Source organism: Scyliorhinus canicula, chromosome 2 (assembly GCF_902713615.1).
Source record: "Scyliorhinus canicula chromosome 2, sScyCan1.1, whole genome shotgun sequence".
Lineage (NCBI taxonomy): Eukaryota > Metazoa > Chordata > Chondrichthyes > Carcharhiniformes > Scyliorhinidae > Scyliorhinus > Scyliorhinus canicula.
In genome coordinates this window covers 234670032-234691962 of record NC_052147.1, presented here as the reverse complement: position 1 = coordinate 234691962, position 21931 = coordinate 234670032, and the positions used below count along the sequence as shown (strand labels likewise).

At 52.0% G+C, this 21931-nt stretch overlaps 1 protein-coding gene across 3 annotated transcripts in view; it reads left to right on the top strand.

Moving 5' to 3' along the window:
* Nucleotides 1-21931, top strand: part of cfap221 (cilia and flagella associated protein 221) — a 263176-nt gene that overhangs the window by 802 nt on the left and 240443 nt on the right. The window lies entirely within an intron of this gene.

Sequence of the window (21931 nt, the reverse complement as noted above, 5' to 3'; positions counted from 1 at the left end):
GCCCACAGCAAAGCCTTATGCTCCCATTCCTGCACCCTGCACACACAAAGTGTTCAAATGGCATATCATTAGTACAAATTTACTCAGGTTAAGGAAGAACTCTTACTGGTGTTGGATGATATGGGTACAGTAAGAAGTATTACAACACCAGGTTAAAGTCCAACAGGTTTGTTTGGAATCACTAGCTTTTGGAGTGCGGCTCCTTCATCGGGTGAGACCTAATGAAGGAGCTGTGCTCCAAAAGTTAGTGATTCCAAACAAACCTGTTGGACTTTAACCTGTTGTCATAAGACTTATTTCTGTTATTTAAGAGGGGCAGCATATTTGGACCTGCAGAAATGATAAGTCTCCTGGGCCGGATGGGATTTACCACCCCCAGAATACTGAGGAAAGCAAGGGAGGAAATTGCTGGGTGATGCAGTATCAATTACAACGAGATGAGAGTAATCGAGGCTTTATTAAGCAGAGAGGTGTAGCCTCCTGCAGCTGCTGCCGAAATGGCTGCAGCTTGGTGAGCACGCACATTTATACACTGCCTACTGGGCGGAGCCAGCAGGCAGGGATCTACCCCCGTACCTGTAGTACGGGGATACTACCGTATTATATCTACCGTATACTACTACCGTATTATATCTCGTATGTGATATATACAACAGTGCTGACTACCACACTGGGACCTTGACTGACTTCCTTCAATCCTCATTGGCTACAGGTGTGATCCCAGAGAGCTGGAGAATAGCTAATGTGGTACCGCTGTTTAAGAAAAGTAGCAGGGATAATCCTGGAAACTGTAGGCCGGTGAGCCTCACATCGGTAGTAGGTAAATATTGGAGAGAATTCACAGGGACAGGATTTATACCCATTTGGAAACAAATGAACTCATTGGTGATAGACAGCATGTTTGTGTGAAGGGGAGCACGTACCTCACTAACTTGATCAAGTTTTTTGAAGAGGTGACAAAGATGATTGTGAGGAGAGGGCGGTGGATATTGTTTACATGGACTTCAGTAAAGCCTTTGACGAAGTGCCTCATGGCAGACTGGTACAAAAAGTGAAGTCACACGTGATCAGAGGTGACGTGGCAAGATAGATACATAACTGGCTCAGTCATAGAAGGCAAAGGGTGGCAGTAGAAAGTTGTTTTCTGAATGGAAGGTTGTGACTAGTGTTGTTCCACAGGGATCTGTGCTGGGGCCTTTGTTATTTGTAGTATACATAAATGATTTGGAGGCAAATGTAGCTGGTCTGATTAGTATGTTCAAGGGCAGCACGGTAGCACAGTAGTTAGCACAATTTCTTCACAGCTCCAGCATCCCAGGTTCGATTCCCAGCTTGGGTCACTGTCTGTGCAGAGTTTCCACGTTCTCCCCATGTCTGCGTGGGTTTCCTCCGGGTGCTTTGGTTTCCTCCCACAGTCCAAAGATGTGCAGTTTAGGTGGATTGGCCATGATAAATTGCCCTTAGTGCCCTGGTTGGGCAGGGTTACTGGGTTGTGAGGATGAGGTGGAGGCTCGGGCTTGGGTGGGGTCCTCTTTCTCGGGGCTGGTGCAGACTCAATGGGCCGAGTGGCCTTCTTCTGCACTGTAAATTCTATGATATGACACTTGCTCTTTTTAATGAGTGGAATACTATCCCACCAGCATCACCAATAATGTTGCCAAATTAACTAGATATTAATGATAATATTGCTTTTCAGAGTCGCCAGGTATCAAATGATACCACCACAAGGCTTTAGCGGATATCAATCAAAGACCAAGCAACCAGTTAGTCAGTTCAAGTTCAAAGATTTATTTACACACAAAGATTACTTCGACATGCAACATAAAACACTACAAGTTAAACTACACCTAACAACTACAATAATCTATACTTAACTTCAGGGCAACCGGCTCTTTGCAGATGAACGAGGCCTTTGTTCGGATCTTACGTGGCTGGGTAGAAGAAGTGGCTTTGTTTCTGCTGGGTTCATCCGTCTGGTAGCCATCGTTGGTCTTGAACTTGTCTTCTGGTCATAGTGGTTTATGCGTAGGCCGGGGCCAAGAGAGACCGAACTCATGGCTGCGTCTCTTTTTATCCCTCTGGGATTGCACGCTCTTTGGGGCGGTCCTTAGCTTTGGACCCAATAATTCGACAGGCTTCAACCACTGCCTTCGATTTTGGCCAATACAGGGACGGGTGCCTTGATGGCTGGGCGTGTCCTCAGCAGTTATTGACCTTGGCTGTTTGGGCTTTCTTAGCAAAGGGAGTGTCGCCGGTTAGTCTGCATCTGTATTGGTTACCTGAGTACAGTCCTTTTGTTCTGGGGAAATGGGCCATTAGAATGCAAACGAGCGGGGGTTTCGATCGCGTCCAGCTATCTGGGTTGCAAATACACACGTAAGCTCTGAGTGTGTCTGAGTCCTGGATTGACCATAATTCCCATGATCCTTTGCAGCTGGCCATCTGAAATGGCTACAACATCAAGGTTGGTGGAGTGGCAGATAGTGTTGACGATTGCAGGAGGATACAGCAGGACATAGATAGGTTGGAGACTTGGGTAGAGAAATGGCAAATGGAGGTTAATCCAGATAAATGTGAGGTAATGCATTTTGGTAGGTCTAAAATAGCGGGGAAATATACAGTAAATGGCAAAACTCTTAAGTATATAGAAAGTCAGAGAGTTCTGGGCGTGCAGGTCCACAGATCTTTGAAAGTGGCAACACGGAAGTGGACAATGTAGTCAAGAAAGCATACGGCATGCTTGTCTTTATTGAACATGGCATCGAGTATAAAAACTGGCAAGTCATGCTACGGTTGTATAGAACCTTGGTAAGGCCACACTTGGAATATTGCACACAATTCTGGTCGCAACACTACCAGAAGGATGTGGAGGCTATGGAGAGGGCACAGAGGAGGTTTATCAGGATTTTTCCTGGTCTGGAGGGTGTTAGCTATGCAGAGAGGCTGAATAGACTCGGACTGTTTTTATTCAAACGACGGAGGTTGAGGGGTGACCTGATAGAGGTCTACAAGATTATGAGGGGCATCGATGGACTGGATAGCAGGCACTCTTTCCCAGGGTGGAGGGGTCAGTCACCAGGAGGCATAGGTTTAAGGTCCGTGGGGCAAAGTTCAGAGGAGATATGTGAGACAGGTTTTTTACACAGAGGGTTCTGAGTGCCTGGAACACGCGACCAGAGAAGGTTGCGTTACATTACCGGTGATCAAAAGGCATCTCGACAAATACATGGATAGGATGATGTATAGAGGGATATGACACTAGGAGGTGTAGAGGGTTTTGGCAAAGGGTGCTAATGACCGAAACAGGAGGGCCAAAGGGCCTGTTCCTGTGCTGTATTGTTCTTCATTCTTTGAATACATATTGGTAAATCTATTCGCATTTACAACGCCCATTTAATTATAAATGTGACTGTCAGCAAAAGTACCATGTGTTCTGTTTCAGGATACAAAATGTGTTAACTTTGAGTTGTGATAAATTATAATTGTAGATTTATTATATTCAAATGTTGAACATCGAGCGCAGTGTATTAGTTTTGACGATTTGACAAGCTTTCACAATATGTCAAGAAACCTTGACTAAATCAATTTTTAAGACATTGTGGAGGGAGAATGCCGGGAAATCACCTCAGTTTGGTTTTTACATTTACTTATTCTGGGTTTGAGGATTTGGCAGCAAAAAGGCAGCAAAGAGGAACAGGCAAACACCTGGTAGAAGATTTATCTACAATTTTAATGGGATACTCCTGGGCTGAGTGTGCAGCAATAAATCTGAAGAATGAAGTAGGTGTACACCGGTCCAATCTAGTGAGTCAACAACACCAGTAGCAGATGGAAATATTGTGACCAAGTCGAAAACTGGCACTACATGTTTTAGGTGGAACAAGAACAAGAATGAGACTCTGGATCCCTTCAAACTCTGGGAGAAAATCAAATAGCAATGAATAAATTATCTGAATTTCTTTCAACCCTGATGATGCTGCAGTAACATTGAAATTACGTAGACCTATTTACACTCCTGAAAAAAAATTTCAGTTGCTCTCTTGGTAAATACATTTTGTGAGCCTAGCAAGCCTTCCTGATTGCCCAATTTAGACTTGTTCCCTGGCAAGAAATAGGTTTTGCCATATTCAACCAACCCTCTGTGCAAAATGTACAGACATTTGTAAACGTCTCAGTGGATACATTGGCATGCAACTTTCAATGTACCATGACCAAGAAAATGTTTCTGATTTCAACTTAAAATAAAGTGAAAAAACATCTAGACAGTGGGATGAATAAGATCACTCAATGAGCAAACTGTATTCCAATTGATCATCCAAAGTAGAATTTCAGAGTGTTAGAATGGATGTGAGAAAATAAGAATTTCATAGCTGAAGTTGCAAATGTGACCCTCTTTCCTTGAGACACCATGCCCTAAGAGGACGTTGGTGACCATGGACTGCCACTGGATTGGTCCATGATTATGCTTGGCAAAGTACTGCAGTGGTTCGCCATTGCCTTCTGCAGTATGATTGACCAGGAAACCTTTCAACTCTGACCACCTTACCATCTTACGTTCTTAGCATCAGGCATATTGGAAGGATTCACAGGCTGTCAATCTACCCGTTTGGTCAAATTATGAATGTACCTACTGGGAAAGGAATTGATTGCAGAATGGTGTCTTAGAACAAAGAACAGGGGCTGGTTTAGCTCACAAGGCTAAATCGCTGGCTTTTAAAGCAGACCAAGCAGGCCAGCAGCACGGTTCGATTCCCGTACCAGCCTCCCCGGACAGGCGCCGGAATGTGGCGACTAGGGGCTTTTCACAGTAACTTCATTGAAGCCTACTCGTGACAATAAGCGATTTTCATTTCATTTCATTTCATTTCATATAGCACAGGAACAGACCCTTCAGCCCTCCAAGCCTGTGCCGACCATGCTGCCCGTCTAAACTAAAATCTTCTACACTTCCTGGGTCCGTATCCCTCTATTCCCATCCTATTCATGTATTCGTCAAGATGCCCCTTAAATATCACTATCGTCCCTGCTTCCACCACCTCCTCCGGCAGCGAGTTCCAGGCATCCACTACCCTCTGTGTAAAAAAACTTGCCTCGTACATCTCCTCTAAACCTTGCCCCTCGCACCTTAAACCTATGCCCCTAGTAATTGACCCCTCTACCCTGGGGAAAAGCCTCTGACTATCCATTCTATCTATGCCCCTCATAATTTTGTAGACCTCTGTCAGGTTACCCCTCAACCTCCGTCGTTCCAGTGAGAACAAACCGAGTTTATTCAACCACTCATCACAGCTAATGCCCTCCATACCAGGCAACATCCTGGTAAATCTCTTCTGCACCCTCTCTAAAGCCTCCATATCCTTCTGGTAGTGTGGTGACCAGAATTGAACACTATACTCCAAGTGTGGCCTAACTAAGATTCTATACAGCTGCAACATGAAAGAAGTCTTCATAGTACGGCATGGTAGCACAGTGGGTAGCACTGTTGCTTCATAGCTCCAGGGTCCCAGGTTCAATTCCTGGCTTGGATTACTGTCTGTGTGGTGTCTGCACATTCTCCCTGTGTCTCCATGGGTTTCCTCCGGTTGCTCCGGTTTCCTCCCACAAGTCCCGAAAGAGTGCTGTTGGAAATTCTGAATTCTCCCTCTGTCTACCTGAACAGGAGCTGGAATGTTGTGATGAGGGGATTTGCACAGTAACTTCATTGCAGTGTCAATGTAAGCCTACTTGTGACAATAAAGATTATTACTATTATTAGTAGTCTTCACTAGGTTAACTGTAAGTCTTGTTAACAAATAAATTATTTACACATGTAAATAAAGGGTACAGGAGCTTTCTCCATGCTTAGGTCCTTCATGTCTCTGATCAACATCTCGCTGACCTCTAGGTCTATGACATGTGCCTTCTTACATCACTGTATGGACAGTACTGTACTCAGTCACACATAAACCCTGTATGTGCCAGACCCTTAAACTACCCTTCCCCCAAGACTTTACTGTGGTGAGATAACCACTGTAGTTATGTGTACTGCAGTAGGGGGATGTATGCCTGTACCTGTAATACAGGTTCCTCCGGTCAGCCCCTGCCGGCTAGCTCCGCCCACAGGGAGCTTATGTATAAATGTATGAGAGCTGCTCAGACCCTTAGTCTACTGTTGCAGATGGAGGGACAACATCGTACAGCAATAAAGCCTCTATTGTACTAGTCTCTCGGTTTTGAGTATAATTGTTAGCGCCACAATTTATTGCTGTACGATTTCCCAGTCACCATGGACATCAGAGTCAAGCCTGACCGTCTGCAGCTGGATCCGCATTCGCCTCACGCCAGAAAAGACTTTGATCACTGGCTCGCAGTCTTCGAGGCCTACATCTCTTCAGCAGACCCTCCCCCGATGGAGGCTCAGAAAAAGCAACTCCTGTACTCCAGACTTAGCTCCAGCGTCTTTCCGCTCATTCGAGATGCGACCGACTACACCGCAGCTATGGAACTGCTCAAGGAGAACTATGCACCATCGGCGAACACCCTGTTTGCGAGGCATCAACTTTCTACTCACGTCCAGCAGCCGGGTGAGTCGATTGAGGACTTCTGGAGGGCCCTTATACCTCTGGTACGAGACTGCGACTGCCGGGCCATCACAGCCACGGAACATTCTGATTTACTCATGCGCGATGCCTTCGTTACAGGCATTGCATCGGACCCCATCCGGCAACGACTGCTGGAAGGGGTCGCCCCTGACCTCGCGGCCGCAAAGGCCCTGGCGCTCTCCATGACGGCCGCCTCCCGTAGTGCGCAAACTTACTTTGCTAGCCACTCGGCCCACCCGTCCTACCCCTCGTGGACCCCGCAAACGGCTCCCCAGGCCCATCCGTCCTACCCCTCGTGGACCCCGCAAACTGCCCCCCCAGCAGCCGCCCCCGCGCACTATGCCTGCGCTGCCCGCCGCACCGCACCCCCTGGGGGTCCCCACTGTTACTTCTGCGGCCAACAGAAGCACCCTCGCCAACGCTGCCCGGCCCGCACAGCGACCTGCAAAGCTTGTGGCAAGAAAGGCCACTTTGCAGCGGTGTGTCAGTCCCGGACGGTCGCCGCTATTGCGCCGCCGGTCCCCACGCCTCAGCCGCTCCCTCAATGGGCCCCGCCGTCCGCTTCCCCCGACCCCACGTGCGATCAGTGGGCGCCGCCATCTTTTGCCGCCCCCGCCACGTGCGCCCCATGGGCGCCGCCATCTTCATCCACCACAGCCATGTGCGTTCCATGGGCGCCGCCATTTTGTTCCGACCCCATAACGTGCGCTCCATGGACGCCGCCATTTTACCCACAGGTATACGGATGCCACCATCTCGTCTCCAGGGGCCGCCATCACGGGACACGGGTCGCTATCGCTCCTCGTCGGACTCATCTGACTCAACCGCCGACCAACCACTGCTCGCCTCCGTTACGCTCGACCAGTCCCGTCCTCGCAACCTGGCACCCTCTTCCACATCGGTGCTGGTCAACGGCCATGTGACCTCCTGCCTCATCGACTCCGGGAGCACCGAGAGCTTCGTCCACCCGGACACGGTAAGGCGCTATTCCCTTGCGATCCATACCGCCGACCGGCAGATCTCCCTTGCCTCCGGTTCCCACTCTGTCCCGATCCGTGGTTTCTGCCTGGTTAAACTCACTGTACAGGGTGTGGAATTCGGCCGTTTCCATCTGTACATTCTCCCCGACCTCTGCACTTCACTCTTACTAGGCCTGGATTTCCAGTGCAATCTCCAGAGCCTCACCCTCAAATTCGGTGGACCCCTACCTCCCCTCACCGTTTGCGGCCTCGCGACCCTCAAGGTCGAGCCCCCCTCCCTCTTTGCTAATCTGACTGTGGATTGCAAGCCCGTCGCCACCAGGAGCAGACGGTACTGCACCCAGGACAAGGCCTTCATCAGGTCCGAAGCCCAGCGGCTGCTTCGGGAGGGTATCATCGAGGCCAGCAACAGCCCTTGGAGAGCCCAGGTGGTAGTGGTTAAGACCGGGGAGAAGCACAGGATGGTCGTGGACTACAGCCAGACCATCAACCGGTACACGCAGCTCGACGCGTACCCCCTCCCCCGCATTTCTGATATGGTCAATCAGATTGCACAGTACTGGGTCTTCTCTACTATTGACCTGAAATCCGCCTACCACAAGCTCCCTATCCGTAAATCGGACCGTCCCTACACTGCCTTCGAGGCGGACGGTCGTCTGTACCAATTTCTGAGGGTTCCCTTCGGCGTCACAAATGGGGTCTCGGTCTTTCAGCGAGAAATGGACCGAATGGTTGACCGGTACGGATTGCAGGCCACCTTCCCGTACCTCGACAATGTCACCATCTGCGGCCATGACCAGCAGGACCATGATGCCAACCTTTATAAATTCCTCCACACCGCATCTCTCCTTAATCTCACGTACAACAAGGAGAAATGCGTGTTCCGCACAGACCGCTTAGCCATCCTTGGCTACGTAGTCCAAAACGGACTACTGGGACCCGATCCCAACCGCATGCGCCCCCTCATGGAGCTCCCAATTCCCCACTGCCCCAAGGCCCTCAAACGCTGCCTTGGGTTTTTCTCTTATTACGCCCAGTGGGTCCCGCAATACGCAGACAAGGCCCGGCCACTTATCCAGTCCACACATTTTCCCCTCTCGGCCGAGGCACAACAGGCCTTCGCCTGCATTCGATCTGACATAGCCAGGGTGGGGATGCACGCCGTAGACGAGACTCTGCCTTTCCAAGTAGAGAGCGACGCTTCAGATGTCGCCCTTGCCGCCACGCTGAATCAGGCCGGCAGACCCATGGCATTCTTTTCACGCACCCTCCACGCCTCCGAAATTCGGCATTCCTCTGTCGAAAAGGAAGCCCAGGCAATCGTTGACTGGAGGCAGGAGATTCACTCTCCTCACTGACCAACGGTCGGTAGCCTTCATGTTCAACAACACGCAGCGGGGCAAGATCAAGAATGACAAAATATTGCAGTGGAGAATCGAGCTCTGCACCTTTAACTACGAGATCTTGTATCGCCCCGGCAAGCTCAACGAGCCCCCAGACGCCCTCTCCCGAGGTACATGTGCCAGTGCACAAGTGAACCAGCTCCGTGCCTTGCACGACAGCCTTTGCCATCCGGGGGTCACTCGCTTGTACCATCTGATCAAAGCCCGCAATCTGCCCTACTCCGTCGAGGAAGTACGGACAGTCACCAGAGACTGCCAGATCTGTGCGGAGTGCAAGCCGCACTTCTACCGGCCAGATCGCGCGCGCCTGGTGAAAGCATCCCGCCCCTTTGAACGCCTCAGCGTGGACTTCAAAGGGCCCCTTCCCTCCACCGACCACAACACCTACATCCTTAGTGTGGTCGATGAATTTTCTAGGTTCCCCTTTGCCATCCCATGCCCAGATATGACGTCTGCCACCGTCATCAAGGCCCTGGATTCCATTTTCACCCTGTTCGGTTTCCCCGACTATATCCACAGTGACAGGGGATCCTCATTCATGAGCGATGAGCTGCGTCAGTTCCTGCTCAGCAGGGGTATCGCCTCCAGCAGGACGACCAGCTACAACCCCCGGGGAAACGGGCAGGTAGAGAGGGAGAACGGGACGGTATGGAGGGCCGTCCAGCTGGCCCTACGGTCCAGGAACCTCCCAGCCGCTCGCTGGCAGCAGGTCCTCCCTGACGCGCTCCATTCCTTTCGGTCGCTACTGTGCACCGCAACTAACAGTACACCCCATGAACGTGTTTTTGCCTTCCCTAGGAAGTCCACATCCGGAGTGTCGCTCCCGACTTGGCTCACGACTCCGGGCCCAGTCCTTCTCCGTAGGCATGTACGGCACCACAAGGCGGAACCCCTGGTGGACAAAGTACGCCTTCTCCACGCCAACCCTCAGTATGCCTACGTGGAGTTCCCCGACGGCCGCCAGGACACAGTCTCGCTCCGGGACCTGGCTCCCTCAGGTGCCGATCCCATGCCCACACCCCTTCCTGCGCCAACCCCAGCTCCCCCCTATTCGTCCCCATCAGGTCCATCCCTCATCCCCCTGCCCACCCTGGAGGACACGGAAGATTTCGGCTTGCTCTCGGAGTCATCCCGCCAGCAGCCAGCACCAACACCGCCAGCACCTGCACCATCGGGGCCATCACCGCCTGTGCCGATGTCACCACCACAGCTACGCCGATCACAGCGGAACGTCCGACCACCGATTCGGCTCAACCTGTAACCTGCTAACGGGATGGACTCTTGATTTTCCTTGTTGGACCCTCTTGTAAATAGCATCCTTTGTATTAGAGTTACATGTCACCCCCGCCGGACTCATTTTTTACAGGGGGTGAATGTGGTGAGATAACCACTGTAGTTATGTGTTCTGCAGTAGGGGGATGTATGCCTGTACCTGTAATACAGGTTCCTCCGGTCAGCCCCTGCCGGCTAGCTCCGCCCACAGGGAGCTTATGTATAAATGTATGAGAGCTGCTCAGACCCTTAGTCTACTGTTGCAGATGGAGGGACAACATCGTACAGCAATAAAGCCTCTATTGTACTAGTCTCTCGGCTTTGAGTATAATTGTTAGCGCCACATTTACCCAATGTATATGGAGTTGTACAAGTTTATTTCATGTCTTACACTGTTATCAGTCTCATGCATTTACATTGTTGTTACCACATTATTGCTATTACTGTATTAACATTATTACAACATTCTTACTCCCCCATCTCTCCCCTTCAAGTCCTTGAATTTACAGGCGGTCTGAAGGCCTTATAATCCTTCCATCTCTCGTTCGCTGCTCTGTCGGAGCAGTGATAGGCTCTGTTGTTTCTGGTTCTTTCTCTTCGCTTTGAGGGTGGACTGCTTTTGATTATGTTGTCATTCTTGTCTTCCATTACTTGGAATTCCAACAATTTCATGTTGAACCACACTTAGTTGGTTTGGCTGATGCGTTGGTCAGTGGTTGCTGCTATAAATGTTTTCTTGTGTGGTGGAGGAACATTGTGCACATCTCCGTGTCTCGTCCTTCTTTTCTTCATTCTACATGCAGGCCGTCTCAATATCCTTTGTGGCTCAGGAAGAGTGTTCCTGTGGCAAGAAGGAGGTTTGGTTGCATGCTCACCTCTGCTTTTCCTTGTCGATGGCGGGGGACTGTTTCAGCAGCACCTCTAGCCCTGGCCTGCAGATTGGAAGTTGCAGTGTGTGAGCAGTGGTTGCTGTGTTGACCAGCTGTACCATCTTTGTAGTTGGAGGCAGAGGCTTCTCAGATTACTGATCACTCACTCTCTTGTACCAATTCTACTGGAGGTGGCATGATTTTCTTATGAACAGTAGGCCGATCTGAGCACTGAGGATTTTCTGGAATCTGCAATGAGAATGGACAAACCTGTTCCGCAAGAGAGGAGAGTTCAAAGCTGAAGTCCAAATCTGAATACCCTCTAGTATTTGGGACCATGCATTTCTGGTTAACTGACAAAAGTGGTTGTCTGGATATCCTCTGCCATCTGGGGAAGATCCAAGGTTGTGCAGGCATTCCTAAGCAGGAGAGAGAAAGGCTGGTTATGGATGATGTATATCAGCTCAAAGCTATGTTTCTGTGGTTCCAGATCATGCCGCTAACAAGGAGTCAGACTCCCCATGCCCTGTGAAGTGAAATGTCTCTTGCTTGAAGCCAGAGGTCTTTGGGCTATGATTCCTTGCCTGCCAGGACTGTCGTGTTGGTATCAGAATCTAAGTCAAAATTTGTAAGATAGCCATTGACTCAAAGATGCCTGCATTCCGGAATGAGAAACCACAATCTTTTTTTTTTAAACAAACAATTTTATTGAGGTATTTTTCGGCATTGTAAAAAGTTACAGACAACAACAAAAAGAAAGCAAAAAAGGCAAAAATGTGCAAGCATCCATGTAGAATCAATACTTCAATCGAACCATACTGAACAAGCCCGCTCCTCTCCCATCGACACTACCCGCCCATTTTTCCCTCCTACTCTACTCTTAAACCCCCCCCCCCCCCCCCCCCCGCTAACGCTCACTCTCCCGCGAAGAAGTCGATGAATGGTTGCCACCTCCGGGCGAACCCCTCTACAGATCCCCTCAAGGCGAACTTAATTTTTTCCATACCCAGAAAACTCGACATATCCGAACGCCATAGCTCAGTCTTCGGGGGTTTTGAGTCCCTCCATGCCAGCAGTATTCATCGCCGGGCTATCAGGGAAGCAAAGGCCAAAACATCGGCCTCTTTCTCACCCTGGACTTCCGGTCCTCCGAAACCCCAAAAATTGCCACCACTGGTCCCATCACCACCCTTGTTTTTAGCACCCGGGACATGATCCCCGCAAATCCCCCCCCCAGCATCGGACATGCCCAAAACATGTGAACATGGTTTGCTGGTCCTCCCCCGCATCTAGCGCACTTATCCTCTACCCAAAAGAATTTGCTCATCCGAGCTACCGTCATGTGGGCCCGGTGAACGACCTTCAATTGAATCAGGCCAAGCCTCGCACATGTTGCGGTTGAATTTACCCTACTCAGGGCTTCCGCCTACAGCCCATCCTCCATCTCCCCATCAAGCTCCTCCTCCCATTTGAGTTTCAGTTCCTCTGTCTGGGACTCTTTCCCCCTTCATGAGCACCTTATAAATATCTGAGATTCTACCCTCTCCTCCTTCCCCTCTAGAGACTATTCTGTCTTGGATCCCCATTGGCGGGGGCTGTGGGAAGGATGGGACTTGTCTGCGGACAAAGTCCCGCATCTGTAGATACCTGAAATTGTTACCCCTTACCAGACCAAATATCTCCTCCAAGCCCCTCAAACTTGCAAAGCTCCCCTCCAGGAACATATCACCCACCCTCCCCACCCACCCGCCGCCATGCTCGAAACCCCCCATCCATGCTCCCGGGGGCAAACCGAAGGTTATCACATATTGGAGCCCAGACAGACGCACCCACCTCCCCTACATGCCTCCTCCACTGGCCCCATATCCGCAGGGCCGCCCCCACTACCGGGCTGGTGGAGTACCTGGCCGGCGACAGTGGTAGGGGAGCTGTGACCAGGGCTGCCAAACAGGTGCCCGTGCACGAAGCCGCCTCCATCCGTTCCCAGATAGACCCTGTACCTACCATCCACTTCCTTATCATGGCAATGTTAGCCGCCCAGTAATAGTTGATCAGACTCGGCAATGCCAGCCCTCCCTCGCTGCGGCTCCTCTCAAGCATTGCCTTCTTCACCTGCAGGGATTTTCCCGCCCAGACAAAGCTCATGATAATTTTGCCAGTCCTTTTGAAGAAGGACCGTGGGATAAAGATCGGGAGGCACTGAAAAATGAACAGGAACCTAGGGAGGATTGTCATCTTTACAGTCTGCACCCTCCCTGCCAGCGACAGCGGGAATGCATCCCATCTCCGAAACTCCCTCTTCATTTGTTCCACCACCCTGGTCAAATTTAACTTGTGCAGCCTGCCCCAGTCTCGCATCACCTGTATCCCCAAGTACCGGAAACTTTCCTCAACCAGCCTAAATGGCAGCCCCTTCAGTCAGTTCTCCTGGCCCCTTGCCTGCACCACAAACATCTCACTCTTGGCCATATTTAATTTGTACCCTGAAAACTGGCCGAACTTCCTCAGTGTTTCCAGTATACTTTCCATCCGGCCAGTGGGTCTGACACGTACAGGAGCAGGTCGTCCTCATAGAGGGAGACCCTGGGCGAAATTCTCCGACCCCACGCAGGGTCGGAGAATCACCCGGGGCCGCCGAAAATCCCGCCCCCGCCGTGGCAGAAATTCTCCGCCACCCGGGAATTGGCGGGGGGCGGGAATCGCGCCACGTCGAGCGGCGAGCCCCCTGCGCCGATTCTCCGGCCCGCGATGGGCTGAAGTCCCGCCGCTGGGAGGCCTCTCCCGCCGCCGAGGTTTGAACCACCTCTAGTGGCGGCGGGATCGGCGGCGCGAGCGGGCCCGCGGGGTCCTGGGGGGGGGCGCGGGGCGATCGGACCCCGGGGGGCGCTCCCACGGTGGCCAGGCCCGTGATCGGAAGAGAATCCCCCAGCGCGCATGCGCCGGTGGCAGCTGCCGCTCACGTCACCACCGGCGCATGCGCGAACCGACGAAGGCCTTTCGGCCAGCCCCGGCGCTGGGCGGCAGACGTCAAAGGCCGTTGGTGCCGGTTTTGCCGCCAGTCGGCATGGTGCCAACCGCTCCGGCGCGAGCCTAGCCCCCAAATGTGCGGAGAATTCCGTACCTTTGGGGAGGCCCGACGCCGGAGTGGTTGGCGCCACTCCGCTACGCTGGGACCCCCAGCCCTGCTGGGTAGGGGAGAATCCCGCCCCCTATGTTCCACCCCATCCCTGGTCATTCCCTTCCATTCCTTTGCGGCTCTCAACGCAATCGCCAACGGCTCTAAGGCCAGCGCAAACAGCAACGGGGAGAGTGGGCATCCCTGTCTGGTCCCGTGATGTAATCTGAAATAATCTGACACTGCTCTGTTCATCCTAACGCTGGCTTTTGGAGCCTGGTACCGTAGTCTGACCCAATTCACCAGTCCCTCCCCGAACCCAAACCGTCTGAGCACCTCCCACAGATAGCCCCACTCCACCCGATCGAAGGCCTTCTCAGCATCCATCGCCATCACTACGTCCACCTCCTTGCCTGTCGGGGGCATCATGATCACATTGAGTAATCTTCTCAAGTTAGCTGACAGCTGCCTGCCTTTCACAAACCCAGTTTGGTCGTCCCCAAACACCTCTGGTATGCAGTCCTCAATTCTAATCGGCAGGGCCTTTGCCAGGAGCTAGGCGTCTACATTGATCAGGGACATTGGCCTGTATGAGCCGCAAGATTCCGGGTCCTTGCCCCGCTTCAATTTCAGTGATATGGAGGCTTGCGACATCGGCGGCGGCAGGGTCCCTCTGTGCCTTGCCACATTAAAAACCCTTGCCAAGACCGGTCCCACTAACTCCGAGAACTTCTTGTAAAACTCTACTGGGTATCCATCTGGCCCCGGGGCTTTCCCCGACTGCATGGCCTTTAGGCCCCCCCAATACCTCCTCCACTCTAATCGGGGCCCCCAGCCCATCCACTAGCCCCCCCGCCTACTTTTGGGAATGTTAGCCCATCCAGGAACCTTTTCATCTCCTCCGGCTCTTCCGGGGGCTCCGAAGTATACAGCTTACTATAGAAGTCTCGGAATACCTTATTCAATCCTGCCGGGTCCTCCACTCTGCTCCCCTCCCCATCAATCACTCTACTTATTTCCCTGGCCGCCTCCCTCTTCCTGAGTTGCTGCGCTATCAATCTGCTGGCCTTCTCCCCATGCTCATACACCACTCCCCTCGCCTTCCTAAGTTGTTCCATGGCCCTACTCGTGGATAACGCCCCCAGTTCCGCCTGTAGTCTCCGCCTCTCCCTGAGTAGGTCCTCCCCCGGGGACTCTGCATGCTCCTCGTCTATCCGATACATTTCCCTAACCAATCTGTCCATTTCTGCTCTGTCTGCCTTGGCCCTGTGGGCCCCAATTGAGATCAGCTCCCCCCTCACTATTGCCTTCAGCGCCTTCCACAGGGTCGCCGCTGAAACCTCCCCCGTATCGTTCACCTGCAAGTAGTTTTGCATACACTTCCGAAGTCTCTAACATATCCCCTCCTCTGACAACAGTCCTACATCTAGCCTCCATTGTGGGCGTTGGTAATTCGCCCCCCCCCGACCTGCAGGTCCACCCAGTGCGGGGCATGGTCCGAGATAGTGATTGCCCAATATTCCGTATTCTTTACCTCCCCTACACAGTCCCTACTCAGGATAAAAATCTATCCTAGAGTATACTTTATGAACATGCGAGTAAAATGAGTAGCCCCTTCCCGTCGGCTGTCTGGCTCTCCATGGGTCCACTGCCCCCATTTGCTCCATAAACCCTTTCAGCCCCCTTGCCATTGCTGGGAGTCTACCCGTTGGGGACACGAACGGTCCAGCCCCGGGTCAAAGACCGTATTAAAGTCCCCCCCCCCCTCCATTATCGACCTACGAGAGTCTAGATCCGGGATCTTCCCCAGCACTTTTTTGATAAAGTCCACGTCGTCCCAGTTCGGAGCATATATGTTCACCAGCACCACTCTTCTCCCCTCCAGTCTGCCCCTTACCATCAGGTATCTGCCCCTCCTGTCTGCGGCTATGCCCTCCGCCTCAAATTGAACCTGTTTATTGATCACAATTGCCACCCCCCTGGACTTAGAGTCAGGGCCGGCTCAAGGCACCGGCAACTCGGGCAGTCGCCATGTGCTAGGGGGCGCCAGAGACTCGGGTCCCGCGCATGCGCAGTTGGGCCGGTGCCAACCAGCGCATGCGCGGTGGCCGCCCTCCCCCAGGGCGCCCCCCCTCGGTCCACCCCCCCTCGGTCCACCCCCGCTCGGTCCGCACCCCCGGTCCGCCCCCCGCTCGGTCCGCTCCCCCGGTCTGCCCCCCGCTCGGTCCGCTCCCCCCGCCCCCCCCCCCCTCGGTCTGCTCCCCCCGCCCCCCCCCCCCCCTCGGGTCCCCCCCCCGCCCCCCCCCTCTCGGCCCCGCCCCCCCCCTCTCGGCCCTGCCCCCCCCCCTCTCGCCCCCCCCCCCCCCCCGAGGGCGCCGAAGTTCAGCTTGCCCGGGGCGCCAGCAGCCCTAGGGCCGGCGCTGCATAGAGTCCAAGTCCGAGTGGAAGACCTGGCTAATCCAGCCCTTCCTTAGCCTAGTCTGGTCAGACACTTTCAGATGTGTCTCCTGCAACATAATTACGTCCGCCTTCAGAGCCTGCAAGTGCGCGAACACACGTGCCCTTTAACTGGCCCAATTAGTCCCCTGATATTCCAGGTGATCAGTCTGGTTGGGGGGCACAACCGGGGGCACAACCCCCCCCCCCAACGCCGGTCAGCCATAGCCTTTCTCGGGCCCGCCCCCGGCACGTGCCCCGCGCCATTCTTGGCCTCTTGGCCGCCTCCACCCTCGACCTCCTTTCCATTGCCTACTTCAGATCCCTCCCACGTCAGCAGAATAACACCCCCCCCCCCCCCCCCCCCCCCCAGCAACATCCCCGGGTCGCCCCACCCCTGCCATTCATTGGCTGTATTCTCCCCCCCTACCTGACTCACTTGAGTAGCCAGTCTGCTAGCCCGATGACTCATCACTCCGGCGCCCACCTGTCTCATTCCCATTGTTTCCCCATCCTCATCCCCACCCCCCAGCACACCCTCCCCCTCTCCAACCCACTGGAGCAATCTCACTGGCACAGGAAGGCAAACAAAACGTAAACCTCACACCGCCCCGCAAGGTCGCTCCAGGTGCAATACAGTTCCCGCCGCGTACACAGAAAAGTGTTAACCCACATCCCTTTCCAAGCATTAATAAGACAGTCCCGCAACACCCCATTACCCATACAGCCCCCACCCGGAAAGAAGAGCCCCAAATACCCCACGTGGCACCTTTAAAACAGTAAACAGTTGTCCAGCAGTCTAGGCACATTCGGCGTCCCTTCAAACGGTAGTTCTCAGACCCTAGTTTGCGTCCATGGGACCTCTTTTCGGGACCAGCCCCTGATCCCTCGCAAAGTCCATCGCTTCTTCGGGCTCGGAGAAGTAGTGGCGTTGACCCTGATGCGTAACCCAAAGACGGGCCGGGAACAGCAGACCAAACTTCACATGCTTCTTGAACAATACCTCCTTGACTTGTTTAAATGCTGCTCGCCGCCGAGCCACCTCCTGGCTTAGGTCCTGGTAGATGAGAAGAACACTGTTATTCCACGTGCTGCTCCTGGCGCTCTTTGCCCACCGCAGCACCCGCTCCTTGTCCATGAACCTGTGGAACCTAATCACCATCGGGCGGGGGGGGGGGGTTCCCCTCGGCCGCCCCTGCCTTGCCTGCACTCTGTGTGCCCCCTCCAGCTCCGGCGGTCGCGGAAAGGCTTCAGCCCCCATCAGCTGCATCAACAGGTCTGCCACAAACGCTGTGGCATCAGCTCCCTCAGCCCCCTCCGGGAGGCCAATGATCCTCAGTTTTTGTCTACGGGCTCTATTTTCCAACTCCTCCACTCTGTCCAGCAGTCTTCACTGCCTCTCCTTCAACCCGTCGACTTCTAGCGCCGCAATCGTCTGCGCATCCGCCTGCTCCTCCACCGCCTCTCCCAGCTCCTTAACTTTTACGTCCTGGGCATCCAGCCTCTGGTTCAGCTGATCCACTGCCTTCTGAAGTGGGTCCAAGTTATCCTGCTTCAGCGACTCAAAACTACTTTTTATCACCTGTAGCATGTTTTCCAGTGCTTGCTGGATTGCTGGGTCCGAGATCCGCAGGTCCGCCATCTTGGGTCGCAGGTCAGCTACCCCTGCACCTTGTCTTTGTCCCTTTCTCTCCCGTTTCCGTTGCCTCCTGCTCTCCCGCGGTTCCATACAACGCTGCCCGCTCCTCCGCACCTCCGTGGCCGTCTTTTCACCGCTCCAGCGTCCCGCTATCGCGGGGAATCAGGTCCTTAAGCTCTGCTGGAGTGAGAGCCCCCGAATGTGCGGCTCACTCGGTCATTGCCGCAACCGGAAGTGAGAAACCACAATCCTTGACCTCACCCAAGAAGCTTGGCTATGTGTCTTCAGTGTTTTAGGCCTCAGCCTTGTGGATTACTTTGGGTATTCTGTGTGTTTCTGGGGTTTTTGACTTGCACAGATTGCCATAATGTTCCATTCTGTTACAGTGGAAGCATTGGGATGTACCTTTTTTTTAATTTATCCACGGGATGTGGGTGTCGCTGGCTGGGCCAGCATTTATTGCCCATCTCAGAGGGCATTTAAGAGTCAAACACATTACTGTGGGTCTGGAGTCATATGTAGGCCAAACCAGGTAGGGAGGACAGACAGATTTCCTTCCCGGAGGGACATTAGTGAATCAAATGGGTTTTTACGACAATAAGCAATGGTTTCATGGTCATCTTTAGACTTTTAATTCCAGATTTTTTTTATTGAATTCAAATTTCACCATGGTGGGACTCAAACCCGGGTCACTTGGGTCTCTGGATTACTAGAAGAGAAAATGCTGGACAATCTCAGCAAGTCTGGCAACATCTGTAGGGGACAGAAAAGAGCTAACGTTTCGAGTCCAGAAGGCCCTTTGTCAAAGGGTCTTGACCATACCACTGCGCCATTACCTCCCCCTGTCCGTGCAGGACACTGATCTCCCCTGTGAAGGTGCTTCGCACTGCAGTGTTGGTAAGGTCGCTCTGCTGGCTGGTTCAGGAATTGCTTTCTTGATTTAGATTGTTCCTGTTTCTTTGTGGTCTGAGAAGGTGGATTGAGGGTTGGCCTCTGCCCTATGTTTTATGATCTCCCCTCAAGATCACCCTATGCTGCTCAGAGTTCAGACAGTCCATAACTCCCTAGATTGTGTTCAGGGGAAAGAGAGATCATGGTTGGGGAGGAGACATGACGTTGGGGCTGGAGAGATTGTGGTCAGGGAGTAAGAGGTAATCAGGTAATCATGGTTGAGAAGTACGAGAGATGGTAGTTGAAGAGAAGATTATGGTTAAATTAGTTTGCGGAGCAGAGTGCACATGGAGCAGAGTGCATGGGAGTGATGGAATTAAATGAAAATGAAATGAAAATCACTTATTGTCACAAGTAGGCTTCAAATGAAGTTACTGTGAAAAGCCACATTCCGGCACCTATTCGGGGAGGCTGGTAAGGGAATTGAACTGTGCTGCTGGCCTGCCCTGGTTTGCTTTCAAAGCCAGCGATTTAGCCCTGTGCAAAATCAGCCCCTAAATCAGGCGTTGGAGATTATAGGAGGGTTGCGGTGGTAGGGGTAGAGATCGTGATGAGGGTATCATGGTCTGTGAGGGAAGCGATCATGGGAAGGTGAGCTGAAGAGGCTTCAACTGTGACAAAGGGACATAAGTAAAGGGATCAGTGAACATCACAGAGCATGTTGTCAGCGCAACAACAATATGCTCAACAACATTACTCACATCCACCATAAGAGATGAGACTCTGCAGACATAGTGCATACTTGAACGATCATCTGAAGCTTCCAATGATGAAGCTTGACAGGATTTCAATGTCGGAACTATATTAACCAGCTTCATTGCATCGTGCTGCCCCTCCACTCACCTCTCAGAGAGGAGAGCCCTGAGGGAATCCACATTAAATCGAGGGATTGGTTTGGCCCATCTCCTTGCCTCTCCGCCTCTTCCCTGGCTCCAATGGCACAGGCATCACTGGAAGGAAATATGCAATTACTAGACAACTTGTTCAGGTTCAAAATGAATGCCACCTCTAATCAGTACCAAGGCTTGGAGACCGCAGAACTCATAATAATGTACACTTGCTTTAAAAGCCTGCAAATAGCTTAATTCCAAATTACCCTTCAAACTGTGAGCCAAGCCTGAATTTGCTAGGGCTCCTGAAACTGTCCCATGTCAGGGAGCCCTTTAAATTATTGATCATGACCTCATTTCAGGTCAGGGCAAATGACCTTGGAGGCAAGCCATCTCGTCCTGCAACACCAATTGCACAGGATGAAAGCCTTAAACCTGCACAAGAAAGTAACAAGCCCAATCAGATGCGTTTTAAAGCTGGGCCTGAAAGTCAGAAGGCCACCAACTTCCGTGTGTGGAACCCGCTCTCAGTGCCTGGCATATTATTCAGTCCCAGGAGTTTATATCCAGCTTGAATAAATTGTTCATGTTTTCCAAAACTTTGAGCATTTATATTTCAAAGTTGTTATTTTTTAAATTACGTTTATATTTTCTGTTTCATTTTGCGCATGGCACTAAGACCACAGCCACTACAGCTGTCCAGTTGTACAGCTGGTTCAGGTTGATGCAAAATATAACCCAACACTATTATGTCCTCGAGTAATAAATATACTAATTTATTATTAAAGCTATTTTTTTTACAGTTTCTAAAAATAAAGTATATGACAGTTCTAATGCTGCTTGGAATACACACTGCAAATATTTTTCAGAGCTGAATAATACATGTGAACTCTTGCCATCAGTACAATCTATTTCTCTCATCTGTGCTGCTTGCCTATGTTTTTGCAAAGACCTTTGCAATTTTCAACAGAAAATTGTTTTTTTCAAACTTTCTATAACACCAGAGTCTTCTGCATTAATACCTTAAGCTGTTTATTTCAACGTTGCTCTCAGGAGATGTGGGCGATGCTGGCAAGGCTGTAATTACTTGGGCAGCATGGTAGCACAAGTGGGCAGCATGGTAGCACAAGTGGGCAGCATGGTAGCACAAGTGGATAGAACTGTGGCTTCACAGCGCCAGGATCCCAGGTTCAGTTCTCTGCTGGGTCACTGCCTGTGCAGAGTCTGCACATTCTCCCCGTGTCTGCGTGGGTTTCCTCCGGGTGCTCCGGTTTTGTCCCACAGTCCAAAAATATGCAGGTTAGGTGGATTGGTCATTATAAATTGCAGTTCGTGACCAAAAAGGTTAGCAGTGGTTGTTGGGTTATGGGGATAGGGTGGAAGTGAGGGCTTGAGTGGGTCGGTACAGACTCGATGGGCCGAATGGCCTCTTTCTGCACTGTATGTTCTATGTTCTGTTGCTTTGGAAAGTAGTATGGGCCCCTCTCATTGAACAACTGGAGTGCTTGTGATGATGGTGCTCTTGCAATAGTGTTATGTTGCAAAGGCCAAGATAGAGATAGTGATAATGTCACTGGACTAGTAATCCAGAGACCCAGACTGATGCTCAGCTGGGGTGGGGGTTAGATTTGGTGGGAGGCCCAAAAATCAGTTTTACACCGGCGTGAATCTGCAGCAGAATCTTCTGCTGGTGCCTGCCATGGTGGATCAGGAAACCTGCTGGAGGCCAGCGAAAAACCCATTTGTATTCTGCGAATAGGACGCAGATAAAGACGTGACCACCCATGGCCGACTCTTCATGGTGTCAGCGGGAAAACACATCAGTGTGAAATGCACCTGGACCAATGTGGCGTCA